Raw genomic sequence first — 11,606 nt, forward strand, 5'->3', positions numbered from 1 at the left:
TTTAAGAATTTACTAGCTTTATGAGATGTTTTGCACACTACTTCTCTTCCTAAGCATAATTCAGTTGCTTATGATATGTCTACTGGTTTACATGTTGATTTTAACACTACTAATGTTGGTCAGACCTCTAGTACATCTGGTGAATCTTCTTTAGCTCAATTAACTTCTGATTTGGTAGTTCAGGCCCCTAACTCTGTCGTTGTTGATTCTGTTGTGTCTTCGGTTGCTTCACCTATTTTGTGCCGATCTACTAGAACTACCACACTACCTTCCTACTTATATGATTATCATTTTGGCCTTCTTAATACCTCTACTTCCTCTTTTGTCCCAGAAATGATTGGTACAAAATACCAATTATACAAATATTTGAGTTATGCCAAATTATCTCCTTCTTACAGGAATTTTGTTCTCAATATTTCTACTCAATATGAACCACAGTTCCATCACCAAGCTATCCCATTCCTACAGTGGCGTGAAGCTATGGATATTGAGTTAAAAGCTACGAAGGCTAACCATACATGGTATGTTGTACCACTTCCCTTTGACCATCATTCCATTGGATGCAAGTGGGTGTATAAGACCAAGCATAACTTCGATGTGACTATTGATCATTATAAAGCTAGGCTTGTTGCCAAAGGCTATAGTCAGCAGGAAGGTTTGGATAATATAGTAACGTTTTCTCCTGTTGCTAACTGGTTATTGTCAAGGTCTTGTTGACTTTAGTCGTCTCTTTATCTTGGCCTACAGTTCAACTTGATGTCAACAATGCATTCTTGCACGGTTACTTGATTGAAGAAGTCTACATGGATTTGCCCATTGGTAATAAACATAGTGTAGTTGCTTTTCAGGGAAGCGTTTAGTATGTCGCCTTCACAAATCCATCTATGGCTTGAAACAAGCTTCTCAACAATGGTTTGATAAATTTTCCAATAGCCTTTTACTTTTGGGTTTCAAGCAACTAAATCTGACTATTCATTGTTTATTCCAGGTACTGGACCTTCCTTTATTGATTTGCTTGTCTATGTCGACAATATTATTATTACGAGGGCTTCTTCGACTATCATTAATAATCTCAAACATCATCTTAATGATTTTTTAAACTAAAGGATTTGGGGCACCTTCGATATTTCTTGGGCCTTGAGATCGCACTCGATTTGCTGTTGATATATACCTTTCCCAATGCCATTATGTTCGTTAGTTACTTGAAGATATTGGTTTTTTAGCCTCTAAGCCTTGCCTATTGCCTATGCATCCTCATTTGAAGTTATCTATCACTGATGGCAAGCTTTTGGATGATCCTTCGGTTTATCGTCGACTTATTGGCTGTCTTTTAAATCTCATTATATCTCGGCCCAACATTGCTTTTGCTGTCCACAAGCTCAGTCAGTTTGTTTCTCAGCCCCGATAGCCTCATCTTCATTTTGTTCATTCTTTGCTTCGTTTTTTTCCCTAGATGATAGCCTCATGTTTTTACGAATTGCGACTTCTCTACAGGGACGAATCACTGGTTTTTCCATTACTGAGAGGAGTCCTCGTATCTCCATCTTTTTTTCCCTAGATGATAGCCTCATGTTTTTACGAGTAGATCTATTGAAATGGATTCTTCAAGACTATGTAAATGCGTCAGGTTAGTGGTTTGTTTTACTCCTAATTTAAATGAAGACCACATGCAATATTTGCAATTTATTCTTTGGGTCTGGCTGGTTGATAATTTAGTATCTTATTTTGGGATGCCCTCTATTTTATCCAGAAAAAACAAATAATTTTTGGTTTGTAAAAGACAAAATTTGGAGAGCTCTACAGGGTGGAAGCATTAATTTTTCTCAATGACGAGAAAGGAGATCATCATCAAAAGTGTAGGTCAGGCGATACCGACAATATACAATGAAACTTTTTGAAGTCGGTCAAAGTGCTTTTTCTCAGAGATCTCTTCTTATTTCACTAAGTTTTGGCAGGGATCAACAGAGACACATAGAAAGATCCATTAGATAAGATGGTAGAAGATGTGCTTCCCAAAGGAACTAGGTGGGCATAACTTCAGAAATTTGGAGGGATTTCGTCAAGCTTTATTGGCTAAACAAGTTTGGAGGTTGATTTGTACTCCAAATAGCCTACTTTAAAAAATCTTCTCTAGCTGCTACTATCCCAACACTCATATCCTAGAGGCTAAAGCGAGTAGCAAAGTATCTTATTTCTAAAAAAGCCTAATGTGGGGTCGGGAATTGATGATAATGTTGAGTATTTTTTCACATTGTGTAAAAGCCCAACTTTAAGGCCCACATGGGCCATTAATGTTTTAGGGTTATATATATATATATATATATTACTAACCTAGCCGTCAACCACAATTGAGGAGAGAGAGGAAAGTTTATGCACGCAGATCGAGAAGAGAAAACAGAAAAGAAAAAGGAAAAGAAATTCAATTCCGTACAGTGACTTTTTTGCACGATCGGAGGTCGATCCGTGGTCCGATCGAGGTGAAATTTTGACAGCGTGTTCGTAACACGAGGGTCTTCAATCTGGACAGTGGAGATTTCTTTTGGAGCTACCTACAGTCAGATACAGTGGGTAGTTTGTGCCATTTTCTAAGTGAGATCTTCCTAATTTTCTTCCCCGATTTATTCCCTTTGTGTACCGAGATTTATTGTCTTGAGATATTATTATTGTATGCCTCTAGTTGTTGCTAGGGAGAACTTGGTGTACCCATTATTGATTATAGTGGAGATTTTGACTTCGGTCCGTGGTCTTGTACTCCTCACATTGAGGGGGTTTTTCCACGTTAAAATTGCTTGTGTCCTGTGCTTGTTTGGATTATTATTTTTACTTGCTATTTCCTACTAGGTTCACACAAGAGGGGATAATCGGTCCATAAATTTAAGTGTTTATCCTAACAGATAAAGGGGTTGAATAAAAAGGTGGGAGATGGTAGATCGATTAAAGTTTTAAGTACAATTGGACTCCTCATGAGATGACATTCAAACCAATTTCATACTCAAATCTAAATGGAGAGATGTTGGTTGCAGATCTAATAAGCTCAAGAGGGAAATGGGATGTAAAAATGATAAATCCGAATTTGTGCCCATAGGATGTTGGTTTTCTAACACAGATAAACCCTCAATAAATAAAACAAGCATGATATGTGGATTTCACAGTTTGACAGGAAAGGTATTTTCAGTGTGAAAAATAGGTATAAGCTGTTCATGAATCTTAAGTATTGTGCAAGTGCATCAAATGGGAGTAGATACAATAAATTATGGAAGAATCTCTAAATTATAAGACTCTCTCGAAGATAAAGTTGTTTCTATGGAAAGCAATGCAAAATTGCATTCCTACGAGATGCAATCTCTAGAGTAAAGTGATGGAGGTATTACTGATAACTCCTCAAAATAGAGTTATTTAAATTTTGGGCAAAATTGAGCATGATTGTGAGGCTCCTGAAAAAAGAGACAGAGCAAAGATATCTATTTTTGGCTTGGAGCTAATAGAAGAAGGAGAAGAGACCACTGGTTTTCTGAAGAATCCAGATGTCCTACTACTGCTTCTTACTGCTTTCATGAGAATATGGATTGTGTCATACTCTTTTCTTTTCTATCCCACCCTCATGAGCTAAACACTAGGGGATTGTAAGTTGTAAACTGTGAACAATAGATGTTGTAGTACAATTTCATTACTGTTAAGTAGAGTTATTTGCGTTCTTTCATCTCTGATTATGTTGACCACTATATTTCAGTTTGCTAGCTCTGGTATGCTTTAGAAAAATATATGAGAAAGCTTGTTTGACTCTATTTGAGGTTAGTCTACATTTTGAGTTAGATTGTGAATGCTTAGGAATAAGGTTCTCAACTTCACTTATAAATTGTTTTGTGTGTGAAATTCTAGCAACCGAAGTCATTAACAAATCGTGATTTGGGTGTTTTAGAAGTAAACCATGTCAGTTTGAGCAGCAGCTGGATATTTAAGGTTTGGAATCAGTGGAGTTCTTAAGTATTAATCCCAATTCCTGTGGATTATGATTTTGTTTCATTACTACAATTGATTTTTGGTGTATACTTGCATTTTATTTTCACGAAGTTGTGTGAAGATAACAAGTACCGTATTTTCCAGTGTGTTCTAAAAAGTTGAAGACGGTGACTCATACATTGCTAGAATGATTTAGAGAGGCAGATTTGGAATTGCTTATATCCCTTATTTCTCGAGAAGAATAACAGTGAGAATAGCTACCAGAGATTTAGCGGTAGTCATTGGCCTTATATTTTTTGTTTTCCTTTGACTCTTTTGATTTATTTCAATAATTTGGAACATATCAATGTTATTTAATGGCTTGAAACTCAATTCAAAATTTGTATTATTCACGCTTTCATATTCAATGTTTCATTTGAATCATATTAATTTATAGTCAAATCAATTTCACTTCTTCGCAGGTGAAAAATTGTTGGTGTTCAAGACAATGCCAACAATTGACAATAAATTTGCAGGAAGGTGAGACATGCGTTTCTATTAAGCTGTGTCAGATGACGTACAACTAACTTTAACATTACAACATTGTAGCTAACATCACTTTATCAACTTCCCTCTGCTGCACATTTTTATTAGGTGAGATGTGCGTTTTTTTTTCCCGCTAAAGCAAGTGAAGCTCAACGGTAATTGGCATACTTCCAATCAAGAGGTTGTGAGTTCGAATCCCCTCCCCAATATGTTTTTATTCTATTTTTTTTCTCCATATTTTCCATTCAGCTTATTGGTTGGACTATCTATCCCTCTCCTTCTTTCTTTCCTACTTCTTCTCTCTCTAATTTTCTCTCTTTTATTGTGTTGAATTTCTTATCTCTTTTCGTGGGTAGAGTCCGATGCTGCGAATATAAGGTCAATAAGGTTCGGACTTACAGATCTAGTACTGAATGATAATGTGTATCATAGATCGGACTTCGTTCAGGGTAAGAAAGTCTTGGTTCGTCTGAATTGTGTAGCTGAGGTCTGAGCGTCGTAGATCTGGACTCACCGTAGCAAAGATACACGTGAAGTTTGTATTCTTACTTTCAGTTTCAATATGATAACCATTACAACATTTATCTTTAAAGCTTAGTAGATAGGAGTTTGTACGAAAAAACGATTTACCTCAATTAGGATTACTCCCTTTCTTATTTATGAGGGAGAGAGGTCTCCCTTTTGAGGGGCGGACACATGGGCAGTATGTCCTGCCTAGGGTCCATGAGGACCACAGACATCCTCTTTCTCCCTCTTTGTCGCGGATGGAGGGCATAATATAATCTTGAGTGATCTCCTCAGGTGTATCTTGGTTTGGGTACAGGGTATCAACATCCTGCCAATAGCTGTCCGCTGTACGAAATGTTAGGTGCACTTGACCCTGTGGCAGGTGTTTTCGAGATTGGTTTGGTGTGCTTAGTCTCATATGGTTCTTTCTTTGACCAGGCCCACATGGACAGGTGGTCCGTCCTTCAATGCGTGGCATGTCGCTTTTACCGGATGATAAGTATGCTTCTTAATCAACTACTTAATTAATTCTAAGTATATGTTTTAATCATTTCCAAAATATTCAATAGTGGCTTAGGATTTTGATAGTTTATTGAATAATGTTAATCGTATGTGTTGGTTTCAAAACAATAATTAAATTGTCTTCCATGCCAAAAAAAAAAAAAGAAATCTTCACATCAAATTCAAATGGAATCATTGTTGGGATAATGGATCCAAAACAAGAAACTTATGTCCTATGAAGAAAATGATTTTCAACACTACTACAAATTCCTACCAAGAGTAAGATATTGATTTCTTTTAAAGATTATAATATTGTTTTTCCAACGATTACGATATTTGGCCTCCTATAAATAAGACCTTTTTGCTAAGGTTTTATTCGTATAAAATTCAAATAAAAGAGAATTGAGTGGTTGTAAGCAGTGTGAAAATGAGTCTGTATACCATGCGTTTAGTGAGTGTTTTTAATTCCAGTACCTAAGTATATTGTGTTAAATACTTAGAAGGTAGGGAACTTTTGTTGGGACCTCTAGAGGGTGAATATCTGGGGAGATATTTGAGTGCTTTGTATCCAATCTCGATTTATTAGTGGAACCCGCATCAGTGTGGAAGACTGGACGTAGCCCATGAACTGTTGGGGTGGACAAGTATAATTTTTGTGACGTTTTTCTGCTTTTCCTTTTAACCTCTTATTTGTGTTGTGTGATTGTGATTTATTGGATATAACTGTGGAAGGAGAAATTGTTTTGGAGCATCTAATTTCCCAATAAGCATATGGTATACCTTAGACACATCAGTATTATAGTTATATAAAGCGTTAAATCGAGGTGAGAGGATATTTGATTACAAAAAATGAGAAGTTGAAAGCACCATTGTTGTTCACCAAATTATCAAATTTATCCCTAAAATTATTAATTTTTTTTATTTTATCAAATGAATCAAATTAAAGAAATAGTTGATGTGCCATTTACTAAAGACCCGTTTGATAACCATTTTAGTTTTTAGTTTTTAGTTTTCTATCTTTAAAAAACAAAAAACATATGTTTGATACTTATTGTTTTCAAAAAACAAAAAACCAACAAATGTTTGACAACCGTTTTGGTTTTCAGTTTTTTAAAAGTTAGAGAGTTGAAGAGATATTTTAAAAAAGAGAAAAATCTATGTAAAGTAGAGATGACAACGGGGTGGACTTAGATTCCGGATGCCCTTTCCATCCCCGTCCTTTAGAAATTTATAGTCTTGTAGCCACCTCATTCTCTAATTATGAGAATCGAGGTCCAAGTTGAGAAATCCTCATTTGGGGATGAGAATTTTTTCAAGAAAAATTATTGATTTAGTAATTAATTTAGTTATTTTTAGAATTAAAAAAATAAAATAGAGTAATAAATATATATCAATTATATCTATTTTACTGAAAAATTATGATTTACTAGTATAAATAATTAATTTTAAAAAAATTTAATATTTTATTCATAATTTAGTAAAATAGTTAATAAAATATAATATTGATTATTTGAAAAAATAGAATTCGGGTCAGGGCCGAGAAATAGAGGGAAATGCATTCTCTATTCTTGGAGCGGTAACCTGATCTTGTAGAAATTTGTGTCATCCCAATACATAGACATAAAAATAAAAACATATACTGATAAAATAAAACTTTTTTAAATAGAAATTCTACAAAGAGAAAATGAAAAAGATTTAGAGAAAATAAGATTTTAGTGAGAGAAAAGTTAAAACAAACAGAAAAAATTGAGCGAAAAGAGTGTAAAGTTGAAAGCAAAAACATAGAAAGAAAAATTAGAAAGAAAAAAAAATTATGGTGAGAAAAAAATTTAGGCAGAAAAAAGCTCGAGATATATTTATTAGACAAAAAATACAGAAAAGTGATAGATGTATTTGCTTGAAAAAAAAAATAAATTACAAAAGAGAAAAAGGTATATAAAGACGAAATTTGAGGGAGAGAAAAGTTTAGAGAAATATTAAATTTTTAGGGAGAAAAATCAGAATGATAGGTTAAAATAAAAAGAATTAAATAAAAATATATATAGATTAAAATTTTGGAGAGAGATAATAGAAAATATTTTAGAGATGAAAAATTTAGAGAGATTTAGTTGCATTCCTCCCTTTTGGAGCAAAGTAGTAGTGAGCAAGGATTTAAATTCTTGCTGGCAGCAAATGTTGGAGCAGCTTTTGGAGGAAGAGAGAGATTTAGCGGCAATTGTGATGTGGGCAATATGGAATGATAGGAATAATATTATCAATCACAAACAAATCCTTGATGTTTTGTCGAAAGGGGAATGTGCGAAGCAAGTTTTCAAGAAACTGCTTGAGTTACTTTAATATAGGATCTATGCACGGGAGTCGGCCAAAGAATTATAAGTTATCTTGAATTACCTGGATCCATGAGTTGGAATGAGTTGAGATTCCAAATTCCTATAGCAATATCTGCGTGATTTGGATCTTCCTCAACTATGCAGCCTTAGACCAAAGATAAACAATACTCTCTATTAGATTGGGAATATGAGACTAAAGGAGCTAGCATAGTATATTAGTAACCATAACCCTGTATTTATAAGTTGATTCTAGGGTTTCCCATAATCCCCTACGGGTTGGTATCTGCCTAGTGGACCACACCACAGATAGGAAGTTTATGGGTCCTAATTAGACCACTAATTTTACCCATGAATAGCACTACGTATAACTTATCATAAATTGTTACCCATTTAATAAATTAATTTAATTGATTCCAACAATCTCCACTTGGCTAACACGATTCTATGAGAAATCATATAAGTTTTTACTTTTAGTGCACGACCAAATACTATTAAGAAAACAAACTTCCTTTAATTACAATTTGGTCCATCTTGTATACCAATGTGGGACAGGCTTTTGGCACATGTGAAAGCGCAACCCAACCTTCAAAAGTGTGGAAGAGCAGCATGAGAATTACTTGACACTTTTCCATGAAATGTCTCCTCCTGCCATCATGTAGATATACCCAGATGTGAACCGCTTGCTATCTTGGCATCCAGCAAAATCAAAGATAGAAAAGCCAAAGATCTCTATATTATTTGATCTCCGATATGTGAGAATGTGATCTTTAGTTCTTTGCAAATATCTCATAACCATATTGACTGCTTTCAAGTGTTGTATACCTGGATTACTCAGATATCTGCTTAGCATTCCCACTATAAAAGCTATATCGGGTTGGGTGCAAACTTGAGCATACATTAGACTCTCTACGACGAATGAATAGGATATTTTGCATTTCACTCCTTTCATGATCACTTTTAGGGTTTTGATTCAAATTGAATTTGTCTCCTTTAGCTACGGGTGTATCTCCTAGTTGACATGATACCTACTCAGTACTTTATCAATGTAACTCTTTTGTGATAATCCTAAGATACCTTGAGAACGATCTTGCTGTATCTGTATACCCAAGACAAAAGAGGCATTGCCAAGATCTTTCATCTCAAAATGCTTTGTGATAAAGTTCTTGGTTTCTTGTAGCATGTCCAAATCAATGCAAGCCAATAAGATGTCATCTACATATAATACTGGGAAGATATTTATATTTACTCCAACTGTTCTTGCGGTACACACATTCATCAACTACATTAGACTCAAAACCAAAATAAGTAATGACATTATTAAATTTGTGGTATCCTTGACGAGAAGCTTGCTTGAGTCCATAGATGGATTTTTTTAGTCTGCAAACCATTGACTTTGGATTTCCTGATTCAAAGTTTTCTAGTTGCGCCATGTAAATGGTTTCAACAATGTCTCCACTGAGAAAAGTCGTCTTAACATCTATCTGATGTAACTCTAAGTCAAAATTTGTTACCAGTGTCATAAGAATTCTAAAAGAGTCTTTCGAGGAAACTGGAAAAAAAGTCTCTTTATAATCTATGCCTTCATTTTGAGTGAAACCTTTTGCAACAAGACGTACTTTATATCTTTCAATGTTGCCTTTTGAATCCCTTTTGGTTTTAAATATCCATTTACAACCAATAGGTTTCTTTCCTGCCGGCAACTTAACTAGATCCCAAACGCCATTGTCACTCATGGATTTCATCTCATTTTGCATAGCCTCAATCCACTTATCTGCCTTAGAAAACTTGTCATTGCCTGTTGAAAATTGATAGGATCATTTTCCGTAAGGCCAATGCTATCCTCATGTTCTTGAAGAAATACAATATAATCATTTGGTATTGCAGTTCTTCGTTCTCTAATGGATCTTCTTTAATGATACTTCTTGAGTATGTTGAGGTTGATCTTTTGGGAAGAGTGATGTGTTCTCAGTGTTGTCTTGAGAGGTAATGACATCAAGTGTTGGACTCCATCTTAAATGTCATTATCTAACACGACTTTACTAACAATGGTAGGTAAAGTAACCACGTCATTCCTAATAGTAGCATTTTCTTCTTAAAAGACATCTTTACTTTTATTTCTCCCCTCAAACTCAATATTCTCAAGAAATCGAGCATTTCCGCTCTCGAAAAAGGTTATGGGATTATAGAACTTAAATCCCCGAGAGCGCTCAACATACCCAATAAAGTAGCAACTTATGGTTCTTAAGTCCAGTTTATTTTCATTTGGCCTATAAGGTCTTGCTTCCACTAGACATCCCTAAATATGTAAATGCCTTAGGCTGGGTTTTTTTCCAGTCCACAGCTCATATGAGGTTTTGTTTACTATTTTGCTAGGCACTCTGTTAAGTATGTACACTGCGATTTTTAATACTTCTCCCCAAATAGACTATGACAAAGAAGAATGAGCAATCTTACTTCTTACCATATCTTTAAGAGTCCTATTTCGCCTCTCAGCAACTTCATTCATGCTAGGTTTCTCAGGCATCGTGTACCGAGGAACTATGCCACATTGTTCAAGGAAAAGTGCAAAGGGTCCTGGACCTTGTTCACCGGATCCATCATATCGATTATAATATTCTCCTCCACGGTCAGATCTGATGGTTTAATTTTCCTGTTAAGTTGAAGTTCAACTTCTACTTTAAAAGATTTGAACATGTCCATAGCTTGAGATTTCTCATGAATTAAATATAGGTAGTAGTATCTTGAATAGTCGTCGATGAACGTGATAAAATACTGTTGTCCATTCCATAAAGCTGTAGGGAGTGGTCCACATATGTCAGTATGTATCAGTTCTAGGACTTCTTTAGCTCTTTCAGCATCTATATTTCTCTTGTTTGTTTCTTTTCATTTGATACAATTAACACAAACCTGAAGATCTGTTAGGTCAAGTGAATCAAGAATTCCTTCATCCACGAGTCTCTTAATTCTAGTGTAAGAGATATGTCCTAATCATTTCTACCATAGTGTACAAGAATTTTCATTTAATTTTCATTTTGTACCGCGTGATGAAACATGCAAGGTTTCATTATCAAAAGGAACATTATCAAGCATATATAAATTATCAATCAATGAACCAGTACCAATAATATTTGAATTATGCAAAAGACTTAGTTTTTTATTTCCAAATGAACAAGAATAACCAAATTTGTCCAATGAAGAAACAAAAGTTAAATTCTATCTAAATGACGGAACAACAAAAGTCTCGAACAAATTCAAATGAAAACCAATTCTTAAACATAATCTAAATGTTCCTATTACTTCTACTTTTGCCCTATTGCCATCAGCCACATAGATGAAAGCCTCAGCATCACTCGGCGGGCGGCTCCAGAACCCTACATAGATACACTTATGTGAGTAGTAGCACTTGAATCTACTCACCACATATGCATAGGTACATAAGCTAGATTAATCTCAGAACAAACAAGGGAGAGAAAAATACCCTTCTTCAATAGCCATGCAATATATTTGGTACACTAATTTTTCCTGTGCCCAGTCTTCTCGCAGAAGAAACAAGCGGGTCCTGAATCCTGTTTCTTTTCCTTTTTTGCTTAGAAGATTCTGCAACATCATTCATTCTCTCTCTCTTTACACTCTTTGAGGTAAAAGCCATGTGAACATTTTATGTCTTCTCTCGCTGCATCCTCTCTTCCTCTTGAACACAGTGAGAGATTAGCTCATTAAGGAACCATTTGTCCTTCTGAATGTTGTAACTCACCCTGAAGTGGCTATACTCTGCTGGAAGAG

The 11,606-nt window shown here is 35.1% G+C and overlaps 1 long non-coding RNA gene across 4 annotated transcripts; it reads left to right on the plus strand.

Moving 5' to 3' along the window:
* Positions 1-2,358: 2,358 nt before the first annotated feature.
* On the plus strand, positions 2,359-8,880 carry LOC148210001 (uncharacterized). Of its 4 annotated transcripts, none has more exons than XR_015792144.1 (4): positions 2,359-4,234; positions 4,422-4,479; positions 4,594-5,491; positions 8,376-8,880. It is a non-coding gene; the product is annotated as an uncharacterized LOC148210001 (long non-coding RNA). The 4 variants fall into 4 exon arrangements; XR_015792146.1 differs by lacking the exon at positions 8,376-8,880 and having other exon boundaries at positions 2,359-3,960; positions 4,105-4,234; positions 4,594-5,598; XR_015792145.1 differs by lacking the exon at positions 8,376-8,880 and having other exon boundaries at positions 2,359-3,791; positions 3,880-4,234; positions 4,594-5,598.
* Positions 8,881-11,606: the final 2,726 nt, after the last annotated feature.

The sequence above is a fragment of the Momordica charantia genome (assembly GCF_013281855.1).
Source record: "Momordica charantia cultivar OHB3-1 chromosome 7 unlocalized genomic scaffold, Mcharantia_2.0 BLBB01000007.1, whole genome shotgun sequence".
NCBI classification, from domain to species: Eukaryota; Viridiplantae; Streptophyta; class Magnoliopsida; order Cucurbitales; family Cucurbitaceae; genus Momordica; species Momordica charantia.